Below are 17,074 nucleotides of genomic sequence, written 5' to 3'. Positions count from 1 at the left end.
TTTTTATGCAATACCTACGTCCAGTGATGAAATCCAATTTTTTTTACTACCGGTTCTGTGGGTGTGGCTTGGTGAGCGTGGTGTGGCTTTGTGGGCATGGCAGGGGAAGGATACTGCAAAATCCCCATTCCCTCCCCACTCCTGGGGAAAGGATATTGCAAAATCTCCATTCCCACCCTACTCTGGGGCCAACCAGAAGTGGTATTTGCCGGTTCTCCAAACTGCTCAAAATTTCTGCTACCGGTTCTCCAGAACCTGCTGGATTTCACCCCTGCCTACATCTAACTACAAGTATCATAGTTCTAAGCTTGAAACCTAATAGCATAGAATATTCTATTATGGACAGAAGAGTGCAAAACTTTTCATGTAAAGTACTTCTGAACTCACTTGATTATATTAATATCCAATATATGGTAAGGATTTCGAACAGTGAAACAATATTCTAGGATCTCTTTTGTAAGCTCTAGTGAGCAATACAGTATTTCCAGAAAAGAAACTTCATAAAATTAAATTTACAACTGTTAGTGCTTTTTCAGTGGTGGGATTCAAAAATTTTTACTACTGGTTCTGTGGGCATGGCTTGATGGGCGTGGCAGGGGAAGGATACTGTAAAATTTCCATTCCCACCCCACTCCAGGGGAAGGTCACTGCAAAATCCCCATTTCCTCCCAATCAACTGGGACTTGGGAGGCAGAGAATAGATGGGGGCGGAGCCAGTCAGAAGTGGTATTTACTGGTTCTCCAAACTACTCAAAATTTCTGTTACCAGTTCTGCAGAACTGATCAGAACCTGCTGAATACCACCTCTTGTGCTTTTTAGCAATGCTGTTTCAATGAACCTTAGAACATAAGTCATTGAAGATGAGTACATCTAGATCCTTAGCAAAATAAAGGTCATCTGCTAGATCAGTACCATCTAACTTATACTTTACATTCTGGTTTTGCTTTCCAATATGTAAAATAAGCATTTCTTAACCAACCTGAAGTTATCAAATAGATGACCATTAATAAATGACTACTAAAAACATAGTCAATGTCATTTTACAAAATAAGTGAATTTTCTGTAGTATTAAACAATTTATATCATCAATAAAGAAGACACAATTTATTTTAAGTTGATCAAATAAGTCATTTATCTACTTCATGTATTACTAAAATTCCAAAATCTGTCCTAACCCTAACCTTCAAAGATAAAGAAACTACCTTCTGAGTGCACTCTCTCTGACCATTCCACTGGAAAGTTCTGGCATTTCCAAAAGGCTGATTTACTTTGGCTTCTCCTAATTCCGGGCAGTGCCATAGATCCAACCCTGCTACGCAACATAGAGAAGCAACCATTCTGAAGCAGCACTGCAAATGAAGGAAGGAGAGGATATACAATGGCAAGAATTGGTGCTTAAATTATTCAAGGCTTTTCAACTGTTGGCCTAGCTCAGGGGTTTGCAACCTTAAACACTCAAAGAGCCATTTCACCCATTTCCCACAGAAAAGAAAACACTGGGAGCCACAAAACGCTTCCCGTGCCTGACTATTTCTTGAGCGGCTGCAAAACTAGCATATGTAGTTGAATTAAACGTTCTGTTTTCTTCTGAAACTTTACTTTTCTTGGATTTATCTATGGTTGGCCTACCAGGGGTTGAAAAGCTCAATAAATCGTGTGCTAACGGGTGTCGCATATTGGCGGTTGTGACGCATATTTTGAGTGACAGGGAGCCACAGCAGAGGGGTGAAAGCCCATGCGGCTCCAGAGCCACAGGTTGCTGACCCCTGGCCTAGCTGGAGATGAATTCATAGGCATCATTTGGACTTTATTTCAATCAAGCAAATAACTTTGGCAGGCACTATCATTAAGGAAGTATCACTCACAAATTACCCCTTCGAAAGGGATTGGTAAATTTATAAGATAATCACATCTTGAAGGTATTTTCTATATAGATAGTGACTGTGAAACACCCTCCCTTTTTTTTTAATAGCTTGATTGATAGCTGCCTTCCCTCAGAACATATGGGAAGTTCTTTTAAAACCACCAAGTCCTAGAGTTGTTCCCATTTGCTACTTGTAAGTACATAGAAAATGAGATTTCTTCTCCACCTAAGGAATGTGCTTTGCCACATTAATCTGCTGATCAATGCAAAGCTTGTCTGCTTCTTCGTATCTTGAATAAATTGATGTTTAAAATTCTAACTCATATCATTCATCAGTTTCAGTCCTTCATGTATATATAATACACAATACATATATATGTGTATATATATTTCTGTGCAGGTACATGTGTGTGCATGCACATATGTATATCAGTGATATCGTGCCTCTGTTGCCTTACCCCAGTTACACTATTGCTAAAGAATGCAACATATAATCTGGCAGATGTTTCCGATTCCCATTGTTTAATATGTAATGTCCCAACGGATATTTAACACCCATTTCCCTGAATTTCATTGTTAGAGGGATGACTTCTTCATCTTTGGGCTAAATTTAGCTATCCTTTCAAGCTCAATACCAGGCTTCCTGAGTCTGAATTCTTGGAACTGTAGTCTCAGCACGTCTAGAGAATGCCAAGTTGGAGAAAGTTAATGCTTCTGAATGCAAGCTGTGCTTTGTGTTTTTGTTCTCCATGCTTTGGAACATAGGTGATCGTCCTTTACAAGTCTCTTTGCCTCTATCACACTTTCCCTCTCTGCACTGGACCTGCTATTTTAAATTGTTGACCTTATTCCACTCACAATTTCCTATTATATGAATCTTCAAATATTCAGAACGTGCATTATGATCAACTTGTAATGAGAACACCCATCCTGGACTTACACTTCTTGTTTTGCCCTTTAGTCCTCTTTCTTAAAATCCCACTGGAATCTGCCCCCAGATAAAACCAAATGCTCTTGGGTGTGTGTGGAAAATCTTTGGCAATGAAAACCTTAATCTTAGAGCAACAGAATGCAATTTTATATCAAGAGAAATGTAAACATTAAGAAATATTTATTTCTGGAGATAACTAAGAGAACTGTGTGTCTTGTATTGGAAGCACAAAGGATCACGAAGCTTCCCTCCAGTGATACTGTTTGATGAACAAACTAAGCTTTGCTAAAAGTGAAATATCGGGACTTTATTCTATTCCCCTCCAATCAGACCCCAGGATATAACAGGGTTTAAGCTTTGATTTTAATATTTACACCATGCATTTTTATATGTAACTAACACAGAGGAACAGAATTGCAAAATCAGAAAGTGTTGTTGGCTAGATAGGAGACATGGGTATTCTGCTGAAAAATCTTGCAATCTCTTTCTGTTGATATGTGGCAAATGCTTATCCAGGTCTTCATGACCTCCAGGCAGCGGCAGTGGAATTTCAGAAAGTGATTGTGTCCAAATAATCAGCTACTGTATTTTTCTACAAATATAAGGCATGAGAGAGGATTTTTAAGGCTATGTTCAGCTGGTTATTTCTAAGGAGCAGAAAAGGCAGCTGCTCCACAACTATTTTCTATGAGCCTTGATCCGGTTTCAGTAGATTGAATGTTGAACATTTAATACAGAAGCAAATTGGTTTAGTTTCAATGAAAGGTCTTTGTCAAGACCTTTCATTGACCTTTCAATGAAAGGAGAATATACTCTTGTTTTTTAAAAATCTCTCAGAAATTGGAATAAGCATTTTTTATGAATAATTATTAAAATTTATACCCCAGTTCAGATCCCTATTCAGCCATGAAGCTAGCACTGAGCTTTTGGCTGTCATTGCCATTACAAAACAGAAAATGGCCATTGTTCTGTGGAGAAAAATGAGATAGAAGTTGAATATTTATGAATAGGATTGCTTTCTCAAGAAGGATTAGGCCCATTTCTAAATGCTATAATAAGAGCAAGCAATTATGTGCATATGTGAACAGACTTTCTGAGGTCAACCTTTCCTGTCACCTCAAAGGTAAATCTTTGACATGGAGTCAAGGCAGCGTATTCCACAATTTATGCAGTACAAGTGGTGATGAGACCAATAGATATATGAGACATTTGGCAACCCTTACAGTTCTGAGTTCTCTTACCCAGTTCAGATAAAAGTAATTCAAGGATCAAAGCTATATTCCCAGAGTTTAAGGGATGATCTGCTCTTGGTTCTGTAACAACTTTTGAGTATTCTCTTCAAGGCTATCTTCATGTCTCTTTACATTATGGAGTGGGGTAGTGGGGTGCAAAAAAGAAAAGAAATAGTAAATAAGCATCTAATTTGAAATCAACTTTTTCTGATATAAAATTTTACTTTAAAAAATATAATTTCAGTGGTTTGCTGGAGCTGGTTTGCATGGTTTACCCATCTCTAGCTGTGTTGCATATTGCCAGCAATAGAGCTGTGAGAGCTGATTCTTAAACATATACCAACACACCATTGGGTAGAATGCATAAAAGCACAGTAGTCATAATCTTATTCCTGAAAAATATAAATTCTCGTGCTCTTAAAGACAAGCATATAGAAGCTATTAAACTGGATGGTCCCCACATTCTCCGGTCATTTTCTTAATAGTTGCAAATATGATCACAGAACATTTGAGAAGCACTGGGCTAGAGGCTATGGGAAACCAATGCTTTGTAACTTGCAATGTCTTCCATTAGTAAACATTTTATGAGCAGGCAAGCCTAATCCAATAGCTACTTTACATGCATGCTCACAAATTCCTAATGTGCCAGCTCAAAGCGATCCTTTTTCTTACGATACACTTCTTGGTTTTATTCATTATTAGTTTAAACAATTTTACTAGGTTCCAGCTGGACAAGTACTGTACATTCTTGTGAACGCTATGCATTCCTTGTCCCAAAACTAACAGATCTGGAAAGTTGGAGAAGGAGAGAGTGGTTGTCAGTCAATTCCCAGGGTTGGTTTTGCTGCTCTCACAACAGCAGGCAAAGTTGACAGAATCTAAACCAGTGCCAGGGGGGAAGAAAAAAAAAGACTGGAAGGGAGCATGAGTCAAGGAGCACGCAATCAGCCTCCTTGCTGTCCACAGTTGGGTGTTAGCACTATGGAAAGCAGATGTTGTGCCAGAAGGAGACAGCTTTTTGCAAGGGGGAGGGGAGGAAATACTTTAAATCAAAAACACACATCCTTTTCTCTGTGTGTCTTTTCCTAGAGTAGCATCTAGTAATATAACAATGAGTTCTGCATCCCTGTGATTTCATCATCTGAAAACATCACACACTCCCAGGAACTATGAGATGGTTCATATAATCCCCTTTTAGATTATGATTTGATTTCAGACTTCAGGAAAACCAATATTCCTGCTTGGAAGTCTGAGTTGTCTTCTGTACTTGTTTAAACAACTAACTATGGGAACAACTGTTTTTATTCGTTCTGGCAAACAAGAATTCAGCAACAAGAACTTAGCACAACAGACAAACCCAAAAAATATTCCTGTTACAACTACGTTCCATCTCCTTCCTCTCAAGGATTAAATCAAGGACCTTTAGCATGACTCACTGATTGACTGCTAAAAGATATAGTAAATGAGGAGTGGTAAGGATGGGGATACATACATCTAAGTGTCTCAGTAAACCCTTCCTGACCACCGGTAGCGGAAATTTTGAGTAGTTCGGAGAACCAGCAAATACCACCTCTGGCTGGGCCCAGAGTGGGGTGGGAATGGACATTTTGCAATATCCTTTCCCTGCCACCTCTACCAAGCCACACCCACAGAACCGGTAGGGAAAAATTTTGCATTTCACCCCTGCTATAATGGTAGTCTCCATTTTTTGCAGAAAATGTCAACCAGTCTGCACCCATACTCATTGCTTCCAACCTGGCTAACAGCTGTGCTCCCCCTCTGAGCTTCCAGAGACTATCAATTAACACAACTACTTTCACTCACACTATCAAAAGGAAAGGACTTCCAGGCATTTCCCATCACTGTTGCTGCCTCGTCCATGTAATATTCTGTGTGTAATGTCTACATTTTTCCAGGGATGGGTAAAATACTGTTTGCGAAAGGTTGCCCTGTTGTGCAGTGGTGAGGGAAGATTGTTGGTAGAATTATGTAAATAGATACATTTAAAACCCTTTGTGGTTGTCATGGTAGCAAGCCTGCACTTTGAGAGCTTCAGTAGCCCAAGTTTTGTAATTGGCATGGTGGCAAATGAGCACTGAAATCCTTTGCATTTTTGATATCCTTCCCCTATCACAATGGCGAATGAGAATAATGAGACTGAAAACAATTACATCTAGCAAACACCAGGATGTTAAATGTTGCTTGTGGTTGCTATGGCTATTCTGATTTCATATGGAACTGAAATGGTTAAATTGAACATGGTAAAAATTCCTTCCAATGGATGAAGATATTCTTTTGTAGATGCTGAAACTTCCCCATGTTCTAACTGTTGTACTAACTGTTGTACTAACAATTTTTAACAGTATAATTTTTAAAATTCTATTCTATTTCAGAAAAGAACTGGGAGTGAGGAACATACATTGCTTTAGAAATGAAATAGCTTCCGTATCATGAAGCCAGCAATTAATGAGGTGTTCTGTTGGTGAACTAAAAGGGATATTTGGATGCCCAACTTTATTCTGCTCCAGCAAGCAAATTGAGTGAGTTGCAGTTTATACCATTTCAGCCGTCACCAGTAGCAAACTTGGGGCAATGTAGACTCCAGCCAGCAAGGATCTGTACAAGGTGTCTTGTTCTTTTTGGCTTCTGCAACTTCAGGCAAACAAGAACTGCCAAAACAGATGCATGTTACTAGAAAAATACAAGTCATTTATTCTAACATATCCAACTGGCATTCCAAGAAACTGACATAAGATTTTAAGACAAAGCTTGGCAGTTTTTTTAAAAAAAACAGTCTTCATGAGGGCAACTTAGTTTATGTAATAGTCATCATACAGGCAACTGCTTTCTTTTAGTTCCAGAAAAAGAAATTAAAATTCATAGGCCTGGTCATATAATTGAACAGATCTTTGTTGTTTCCTGTGTTACATCCTACGTAATACATGACCTATATTTGGAGTTGATGGGATGTGAGGAATACTAATTTGGTTTCCAAGAAAGTCTTTAGGCCAGTATTTGTAGCATGGTGCAAAATGGGGCTTTGGTTGCATTTGTAGCCAAAAATCTGCCAGAACTGACTAGTACTGACCAAAACAATGGTGTGCAAGTCACATGTAGTGTGGGTACAGTTAAGGTTGGCACAGAAATGGTAAGTCCATTTCTGTGACTTACTTAAAAGCACAATGTTGAAGCTCAATTGGTCAAAACCAAGATTGGCACTGGAGGTTAATATCTATGGGCTCATTTGGTAATGACCATAGTATATGGACAAGTACAACCTAACATGGAAGAAATAAAGAATGTAAATTAGACAGAATGAAATGAATGAAAGAAAAACTGATATTTTGCATGTTTGTGAAAATAAGAGGCAGAGAAGGATGATATAATAGGTCTGAATGAAGCTGGTCTGATCTTGTAGAATGGATTCATGAGGGAAAATGAAAGTGTATGTTTAATTATGAATGAAATGACTAAAATGTGTATTAAAATATGAATTGATGATATCTAGATTGTTGTGAGTGCAAATGAAACTAGGAGTTCATAGGTTGATGGTAGTAACTTGTTACAATCCAGTGAATGGTGATAATGGAGTTGTGGTGGGGGGAGGAAATCTGCAATATTCTGAATGAATTTCTACTAGGATAGATGGATGGATGAGAAGTGAATGCAAGTTGGTAATCAGATGAAAAGGTACAGAAAAAGGTTATGCTGTGCCAAAACAGAGGCAGAGAGGACATTCTCAGTATGCCTGAAAATGTTTTTTGCCATGTCATTAAGTAGCCAGGTACACTTAGGGCTTGAGGTATCACTGATGTTGTTATATTGCAGTTTCAGGCTTGAGAGTAATGTTGCAACCAGTTGCCAGTAAATTATTTAAAAAGCCAGTATCCAAATTAACATTTATCCTGTTTAGTCCCTCCTATCTCCCCCAAACCCATTCAAATTTGTGAGACATGTTACACTTCAAGAACTAACTCAATGGAGAAGAATCCTATTCTCTAGAATACTTCAGTCTCCAACATGCAGTGCTGTTGCCTGCATTATACACGCTCCCCTGATGTTACTACTAAAGTTTTCTACATTATTGTTATAGAAAAATCTTCTATTACTTGCATCGGACTGGAACTCTTCAAAGCCTTTGCTTTCTGTAGCTCATGGGATTTATAAATATAGTCCTCGACTTACAACAGTTCATTTGGTGACCATTTGAAGTTACAACAGCAGTGAAAATATGACATGATCATTTTTTACACTTATGTCTGTTGCAGCATCCCCATGGTCATGTGATCTAAATTCAGATGCTTGGGAATTAACTCATGTTTACGATGGTGTCCCAGGGTTATATAGTCACCTTTTGGGACTATAACAAATATTCTAACCAATAAAATTAATGGAGAAGCAATGACTCACTTAACTGTGGCAAGAAAGATTGTAAAATAGGGCAAAACTTACTTAACAAGTATCTCACTTAGCAACAATAGTTTTGGGCTCAATTGTGGTCATAAATCAAGGACTATCCACATTTAGCAGAGCATCAAGTTGGCAAAGAATGCTTTTAATATGTGCACAGAGGCACACATCCACACACCCGCCTTGCTAGATGCTAAGAATGCTATTACCTTTTGGGAAGAACTGGTTGGAAGAATGATTATTTTTTGCAGTACAGAAGTTTGTTTGCTTATCCCTGTTACAGCCTGAGCTTTAAAATACACTTAACATCTAAAATGAGCTCCCTCTGCTGTTTCTTTTAGCAGTGTTCATTGAACAAAGAATAGTTCATTCTTTGTAGAAATAGAAAGTTTCTGAGGCTCTCTTTGTAATTATTCCTTTTTAATTTCCAGGAAGAATTCTAGTGCAAATAGATTTCTCCACCTAAACCTTCATTGCTTGACTCTTAAAACAGCTGTTAGAGATGCAAATTATTTTCTTTCTTAAAACATTCTTGGAGGTACATCTTGAAATATTTGGATTTGTTTTCCTAATCAAAGATGCCTTAGTCTGCTGTTTTGGAATAGAAGCTCTTGTTCTTTTAGGTAGAAAACTAAAATATCCAGAGCAGTGGTGAAATCCAAATTTTTTTACTACCAGTTTTGTGGGGCGGCATGGTGGGCATGGAGGGAAAGGATACTGCAAAATCCCCATTTCCTCCCCACTCCTGGGGGAAGGATATTGCAATATTTCCATTCCCACCCCATTCTGGGGCCAGCCAGAGGTGGTATTTGCTGGTTCTCTGAACTACTCAAAATTTCCGCTACCAGTTCTCCGAACTGCTCAAAATTTCCGCTACCAGTTCTCCAGAACATGTCAGAACCTGCTGGATTTCACCCATGATCCAGAGGCATTTTTTTTTCTTTGGGCATATTTTGAAGTTTTCCTGATAGTTCATCTTTCAGTTATATCACATTTAGGAGCTCTAAGTGATATATGGTACATGGCCTTCCCTATTCCTACTTTTTATCATAAGACCAATCTTGTGAGGTAAGTTAGGGTTGAGACAGAGTGATTAAACCAAAACCATTCAGGGCACTCAGAGCTACATTTCTGATCTCTTCAATCCCCTTTCTCCACTTTTGGGTGCCAAACTAATATTTTTGCAACTATGTCATCTTATCCATTTCTACTTATATTTTTAGATTATTATCAGTTGACATATAGTCAAAAAGTAGAATGTCACTTATTTACTTACTGTCACTTTTCTGATCTGGCATGGATATGATTGTAATGTTCTCCAATTTGTTTACTTTCTCAGCTGGCATTGCAGAGATTATCATACATTTGTAAGCGTCTTTCATTCTGAGCCCAGTGGGAAAAAATAGCTTGATTTATCTACCTTAATCCATATGTATTATATAGTCAATTTATTCCTCCCCAAAGCACCTTTTTAAAAAGATGAATATATTTGGGTTTATTTTAATACATTTAAGAAATAGCACTGCATGCTGATAGTTGTGGTTTCCAGTTATTGTAACCTTGACTCAATACTGGTCCTGCTGACAACAGCTGAAGATTCCAGAGATAAGATGCATCTCAGAAAGATTTAGAAGGTCCTGGAATCAACCTCCCTGAGTTGATTTCCTGTGTTGAAGACTGATAGCCATTCTTAGAACTTGGTAAAGGCTGACTGAGACCACTGTTAGATGTAAATCTAAATCTTGTGGTTTGTATAAGGAGCTTATGTTAGAGAAGATTTCAGACTGTTCTGACAAAGTCCAAGAGGGTAATTTACCAGTCACCTATACAAGTTTTATAGTATCTTTCAAAAGAGAGATTACTGAACCTAATTGGTTCTATTCTTCATAGAGAAGACAGTAAGTACAGATGTATTTTGTTAGAGGCTGATTAGAAAGACCTCAATTTTTGTTAAACGGTTTGAACTATACGGTGACAAAATGTAGGGCAGTCTGGAGTGGCTTACTTTCATTTCCATAGCATTGTTAGAAATCTCTGCTTATTTCAGGAAAAGATTGACTCCTATTCATGAAATAGATTGAAATGCAGTCCACATATGGAGCAAAGGCTGTCAGGTTGCTGAGTGGCTTCATGCCCTGCCATAAGCGTCCCCTATAAGGCAAAATTCTTCTTACACACTACAAGATACACTAACATTCAAGTATTTTGGTAGAATAAATTTTTCTTAGTACTATCACTGAAAAGTAAAATGGGGATGATGAAAAGCAAAAGGGCACAAAAGTCGGCCAATCATTCTTTAATTCCTACCTAAATTACTAGGATTTTATTTATCTAATTCTCCAACTAGAATTCCAGTGGGCTACTCTTGGAATAAATAAAAGCCATTCCTTTATCTAGATCGGTGTTTTTTCAACTTAGCAACTTTAACATGTGTGGATCTCAACTCCCAGAATTCCCTAGACAGCTTTCTAGGATGGGGAATTCTGGGAGTTGAGATCCATGCATCTTAAAGTTGCTAAGGTTGAGAAACACTAATCTAGATGGAATGCTACACAGAACTGACAAAATGAGAAATGGGACCCACAATTCACTACTAGGCCAAACAGGCCAAGTGCAAACAGTCCATGTAAGAAATACTCCTGATCACAATAAAATGGTGGGAGCAAAAAAAATGGGGGTTGGAGCATCTATGTACACACACACACACACAAACATGCACACATACACAGAGAGTAATGTGTGACCAGTTTCTTAGCCTTTTTAGAAGTTCGTTTTGATTATAATTGCCTTTCCCTGGCATAAGGTAATTTATTTAGTAAAGCCAAGACTTTGACTTCCCTTGAGAGCATCCCGTTCCTAAAGAAAGAATTATCAAGAGGGGAGAAGCTTTGAAGATTAAGTATGAATCAGTGTACGGCTGCAAAAGGGGGGGGGGAAGAGAGAACAGAAGCCTTTCTACCTTGCATTTCTGGACACTGGCCTCAAATAAAATAAATAAATATATAATTGGGCTGTCTTTGTTGTTGGCAAAAACATTTTTTCTTTTGTGGCAAATTATAAGTATTATATTTTAATATAAAGTCTTCCATTGAAGTCCCAAAGGTGCTTTTTCAAGAGGCAACTGGACTTTCTGGTTTTTTTCCTTAAAGATGTTTCACTTCTCATCCAAGAAGCTTCTTTAGCTCTGAAGAAGCTTCTTGGATGAGAAGTGAAACTTCTTTAAAGAAAAACCAGAAAGTCCAGTTGCCTCTTGAAAAAGCACCTTTGGAACAATTGTGACTTGGATGACAGAGAATCTCCATAGACATCTTCCATTGAAGACCTGTATATAGGTAATCCTCTATTTACAACCACAATTGAGCCCAAAATTTCTGTTGCTAAGTGAGACATATGTTAAGTGAGTTTTGTTCCATTTTATGGCTTTTCTTGCCACAGTTGATAAGTGAACCACTGCAGGTGTTAAGTTAGTAACATGGTTGTTAAGTGAATCTAGCTTTCCCATTGACGTTGCTTGTCAGAAGGTCACAAAAGCGGATTACATGACCTTAGGACATTGCAGCCGTCGTAAATATGAATCAGTTGCCAACTGTCTGAATTTGACCACATGGTCATGGGGATGCTGAAATGGTCGTAAGTGTGAAAAATGGTCATGTCACTTTTTCAGTGCCGTTGTAAGTTTGAACAGTCATTAAATGAACTGTTGTAAGTTGAGGACTACCTGTACTGCACAAGCCAGGAAAAGGGCTGAGAAAATACCTACAGACCACCTCACATCCTGGACGTAAACTCTTTCAACTCCTCCTCTCAGGACATTGCTATAGGGCATTGCATGCCGAAACAACTAGACACAAGGACAGTTTTTCCCCTATGCCATCACTCTCCAATTCCCACAGCACTGTCTTATGTTATGTATGCCTAATGATATTTACCCATGTAATAGGGCTGTATTGCTACTATCCTTCTGATCTTTCCTATTACCTTCCTCTTTTTTTTCTTTTTCTTCAGGGGAAAGCGCGAACGCAGTCCCCCACTACCTTCTTCTATTGGCATCTTATGATTTATCACTTCATTGTTTGCATATACAACTGAGAGCTTATCCGCTGGAGACAAATTCGTTGTGTGTCCATCACATTTGGCCAATATAGAATATTCCAATCTATTCTTCTGTGTGTGTGTGTGTGTGTGTGTGTGTGTGTGTGTAGAATTTATATATATTCTAATACTACTTGCATCAGAAAAGAAAAATTGTGTGTATGTGTGTGTAGGCATTGAACCTACACATAATGCTCCTGCCTTGTATGGTCCCCACAACAACAACTCTGTGAGGTGGGTTGAGCTGACGGAGAATGACTGGCCCAAAGTCACCCAGCTGTTTTTCATGCCTAAGGAAGGCCTAGAAGTTAGTTTCCTGGTTTCTAGGCCAGTACACACCTCCTCACAGAGTTTCTAGCTCACATTGCCCCACCAAAACCACATACTGGCACATGCTTAGATTGAAACAGAATTAATATCTTGACCTCAGAAATAGGTTGTGCTCAACTGCCAAAAAGGAAATGCAATTGTAGATTGTTATCAACAAAACTGTGATGTTTAGATCAAAAGTCATTTTCTTTCTACTTTACTGCTAGTTTTGGGCACTGCATTTTAGGAAGGGCATTGGAGCATGCTGAGAGGAGAACAATCAACATAATGACTTGGAAAGGTGAAAAAATAATGATTTGAGGCACTCAGTTTAAGCTGGGGAAGATTGCAGAGATCTAATCAGTCTTCAAGTATCTGAATGGTTGTTACATAGAAAAAATAAAGCAGAATTGTTCACTTATTTCAGAAGACAGATCAAAAGACAATAGGATTAAATTACAAGAGAATAAATTTTAGTTGGATATCAGAGAACAAAACATCCTGACAGTAAGAATTTTTCAACAGTGGACCAAATTGCTTTGGGAGTTAGTGCCTCTTTTCACTGGAGATATTTAAGCAGAGGGTAATGTCTCAGAGATTCAAAAGTTGTGTACTTCTGCACTGGATGCAGTTGGACCAAATAGTTTTGAAGGCTCCTTAAAATCTCTATATCCCATGATTCTGGGATCAGGGAAAAAAACCCTCCTAAGTCTCTGGTGGAACTGCCTTGAAGACCAACTGGAAGCTACAGCTGGTTTAAAATGTAGTAGCACAGGCAGTAATGGGCAATAATGGGCACTGTGCCCATGTGCCACTGTGCCTACAAAAGCTGCATTGAGAAAACTAGCTGGCTTGCAGGTGCAATTCAAGGTTCTGATCGACACCTCAAAGCTCATAATGGTTTAGGGCCTGATTACTAGAGGGACTGTCTGTCTCCAATTATTTCTGCCTGCCGGATATGTTCAAGAAGAGTAGGTGTGCTCCAGGGGTGGGTTCCACTCAGTGGTGGGATTCAAATAATTTAACAACCGGTTCTCTGCCCTAAAGATTTCTTCCAACAACCAGTTCACCAAACTGCTCAAAAAGTTAACAACCGGTTCTCCCAAAGTGGTGCAAACTGGCTGAATCCCACCACTGGTTCCACTTACCTTTACTACCGGTTTGCAGCGGGATCGCGCACATGCTTGCTTTGCTGGCATGCACGCATGCTCTTCTGCACATATGCAGACCACCAATGATGATGTCGTGCTGGGTGGGCGGAGCCTCCCACCGCTTTTACTACTGGTTCTATAGAACTGGACAGAACCGGGAGCAACCTACCACTGGTGTGCTCCTAGTCCAGTATTAAACAATGCCATCTCATGGGACCAAGCAAGTGTGTGTTTTTTTGTCATGGCTTCACCCTCTGGAACTGTCCCCACAGTTATATTTTGCATCCGCTCTTCTGGAGTTTTGGAAAGCCCTTAAACCTTCTTTTGTTTCCAGACCTGGGGTTAGTGTGTGTGTGTGTGTGTGTGTGAGTGTGAGAGAGAGATTGATTTCTATTAATGTGGCTATTTTTAGTTCAGGGTGCCTCTTGTTAAGGTTTTTAATTGCTTTAACTATGTATTAGATTTTGCAAAGCACCCAGATTCTGCTGGATTGGCAGCCATAATAAATCTAATGAAATAAAAAAATAAATAATGCTAACAGTAAATCCTCACTTTAAAAACAATGTGCTATTGCCAAGGAATCTCAAACATGTCATTAAGATGGTAAAATATTTCCTTTCATTGCCCTCAGTTTACCAATTTTTAAAACTATTTGGAATGGAAGGATGAATTATTTTAGGGCATATCAGTGCTAAAATGTGTACTGCAACACTACCAAGCATCTGTTAATGCCACCTGAAGCTGTAGGCACAAAGCTTATAGCCGCAGTGGCGCAGTGGTTAGAGTGCAGTTCTGCAGGCTACTTCTGCTGACTACCTGCTGCCTGTAATTTGGCAGTTCATATCTTACCAGGCTCATGGTTGATTCAGCCTTCTATCCTTCCAAGGTGGGTAAAATGAGGACCCAGATTGTTGGGGGCAATATGCTGTAAACCACTAGAAAGGGCTGTAAAGTACTGTAAAGCGGTATATAAGTCTAAGTGCTATTGCTATTTGGACCTTCACAATACCTCTTGCCATTAAACATCCCTTTTTTGATTAGTTAATATCATCTCTATGGCTTCCTGATTGATCAAACTTGAACCAATTCAGGAAAGGTTATTCAAGAAGCAGGGTGGATGTTGGTCATTAGAAATCCTGATGAATCTTGACTTTCCACTCTCTTGATAACATTGGCTGATCTACTCCTCTCTCCTAGGCCTCATCCAGCATGTAAGAACTTATTCTAAGACAGCCCAGACACTCCACAGCGTGCAACAGCTAAATTAGTACACGCAAAACAATGGATCTTTTTGATGTTACGAAAATCAGTATGAAAAACAATGCTAATAGCAAGGGAAAACATTTGAGCTTTGTAGAATGATGTGTTACTGAAGTGTCTGTTTGGGAACAAAAGAACTACACAGTCAAATCTGACACAAACAAAGCTGAGCTCTAATGCAACAAGAAGCTCCAGTCTAGCATCTGGACTTTGAACGTGTAGAAAGACTTTGTATTATTTTGCATGCATGAATTAGCTCATCAGTGCATTAATATTTGTCCCTGGAAACCTGTTGGATGAATTATTATTCTTGATTAGACAGCTTCAACTTCCTATACCTTTTTCATTTTAATGCCTCCTGACGGTTATAATTTCCATTGGACCAGATTTCTAATTTAGGCAATATCTCATGTAGTGGTGAAGCAGGCCCATGATGGGGCTGCCTTTGAAAACTAGTGCAAAATAAAGCAGTCCCCACCTACTGTAGGTGACAGCTACTATAAGCACAACAATTTTGCAGACATTGCATTGGTATCTAAGAGCTTCTGAGTACAATTCAAAATGCTGGTTTTTTTTGTAGTTTGGTACCCAGGTATCTTCAATGCCAATCTCCTTCAGATAGAACCAATTTACCCAATCCACTCATCCTGAGTTGGGATATTGAGGGAAAGGCCATCTATTCCTCTAGAAATCCATAGTACTATTTTAAATGTTTTACCAGCTTTCAGGAGGACAGTTTTTTTTCCCATACAGTTGTTAACATATTTTATTGCTGGACTCTGAGTGTCAGAAAGGGTTGAAGAATTTTTAATATAATTCCTTCTTTTGTTTCATATGGAATATTTTCACTGTGTTACTCCATGGTAACTTTTGCTGCATAAAGATACTCATAGTTAGATTCTAACATCCCTTATTAGGCTTTCCCCAGACTAGATAAATTTTATGATAAACTCCTTCTAGAAGACACTCTAAAATGCTAACTCACAAAGTCTGCATTAATAGACTGCAGAACTTGTGCTTTGCTAATGTCAAATTGAGGATTGATTACTGCTGTATTGGGCAGGATATTAAGAGCCTTGTATAGCTCTCATTTTACTGCATTATTTCCTTTTTACTGTGCTGTGTTTTATCTTACTACCTTATTTTTCGGAGCATAAGATGCACTCCCCCCCCCACAAAAGAGGGTAAACATTTGGGTGCGTCTTATACATCAAATGTAGTCCCGCCCATCCGCCGGAAAATGGGGCACACTGAGGCAATAGGCTATGGCAATCCCTGCAGACTGAAACAACTGATCTTCGGGAGACCGATCCAACTGACAATCAGCTGCTCGTGCTAATCAGGCTATGCTGAAGCTGAAACGGATTGTTTGCTGCAAGGAGGCAAATTGCTGGGAGGCAGAGGCAGATTTTTTTTCTTGTGCTAATCAGGTTGTGCTGAAGCTGAAATGGGCTGTTTGCTGCAAGGAGGCAAATTGCTGGGAGGCAGATTTTTTTCCTTGTTTTCCTCCCCCAAAAAGGTAGGCGCGTCTTATAGTCCAGAGCATCTTATACTCCGAAAAATACAGTACTTTTATTTTGATAGGCTTGGTGAGTTGTGATCTATAATCAAATCATTTGTTTGTCCATCCATCCATCCATTGGAAATCTTAGCAATAATCTAATTCTACCAAAAGGAGATTTATTATGAAGAGCTATATGTATATTCTTTGATAATTAAAAAGTACTGTGCAATGTGGATTTTTAAAATAGTTTGCCATAATTTTCCAGTTGTCTAATTTATCAGGCCCAATCCAGTCAAAACTCAGTGTTATTACATTCTCTT

Source organism: Pantherophis guttatus, chromosome 1, assembly GCF_059756535.1.
Source record: "Pantherophis guttatus breed Tessera chromosome 1, ASM5975653v1, whole genome shotgun sequence".
NCBI lineage: Eukaryota > Metazoa > Chordata > Lepidosauria > Squamata > Colubridae > Pantherophis > Pantherophis guttatus.
The sequence above is the reverse complement of the archived record's forward strand: the minus strand, read 5'-3'. Positions refer to the sequence as shown.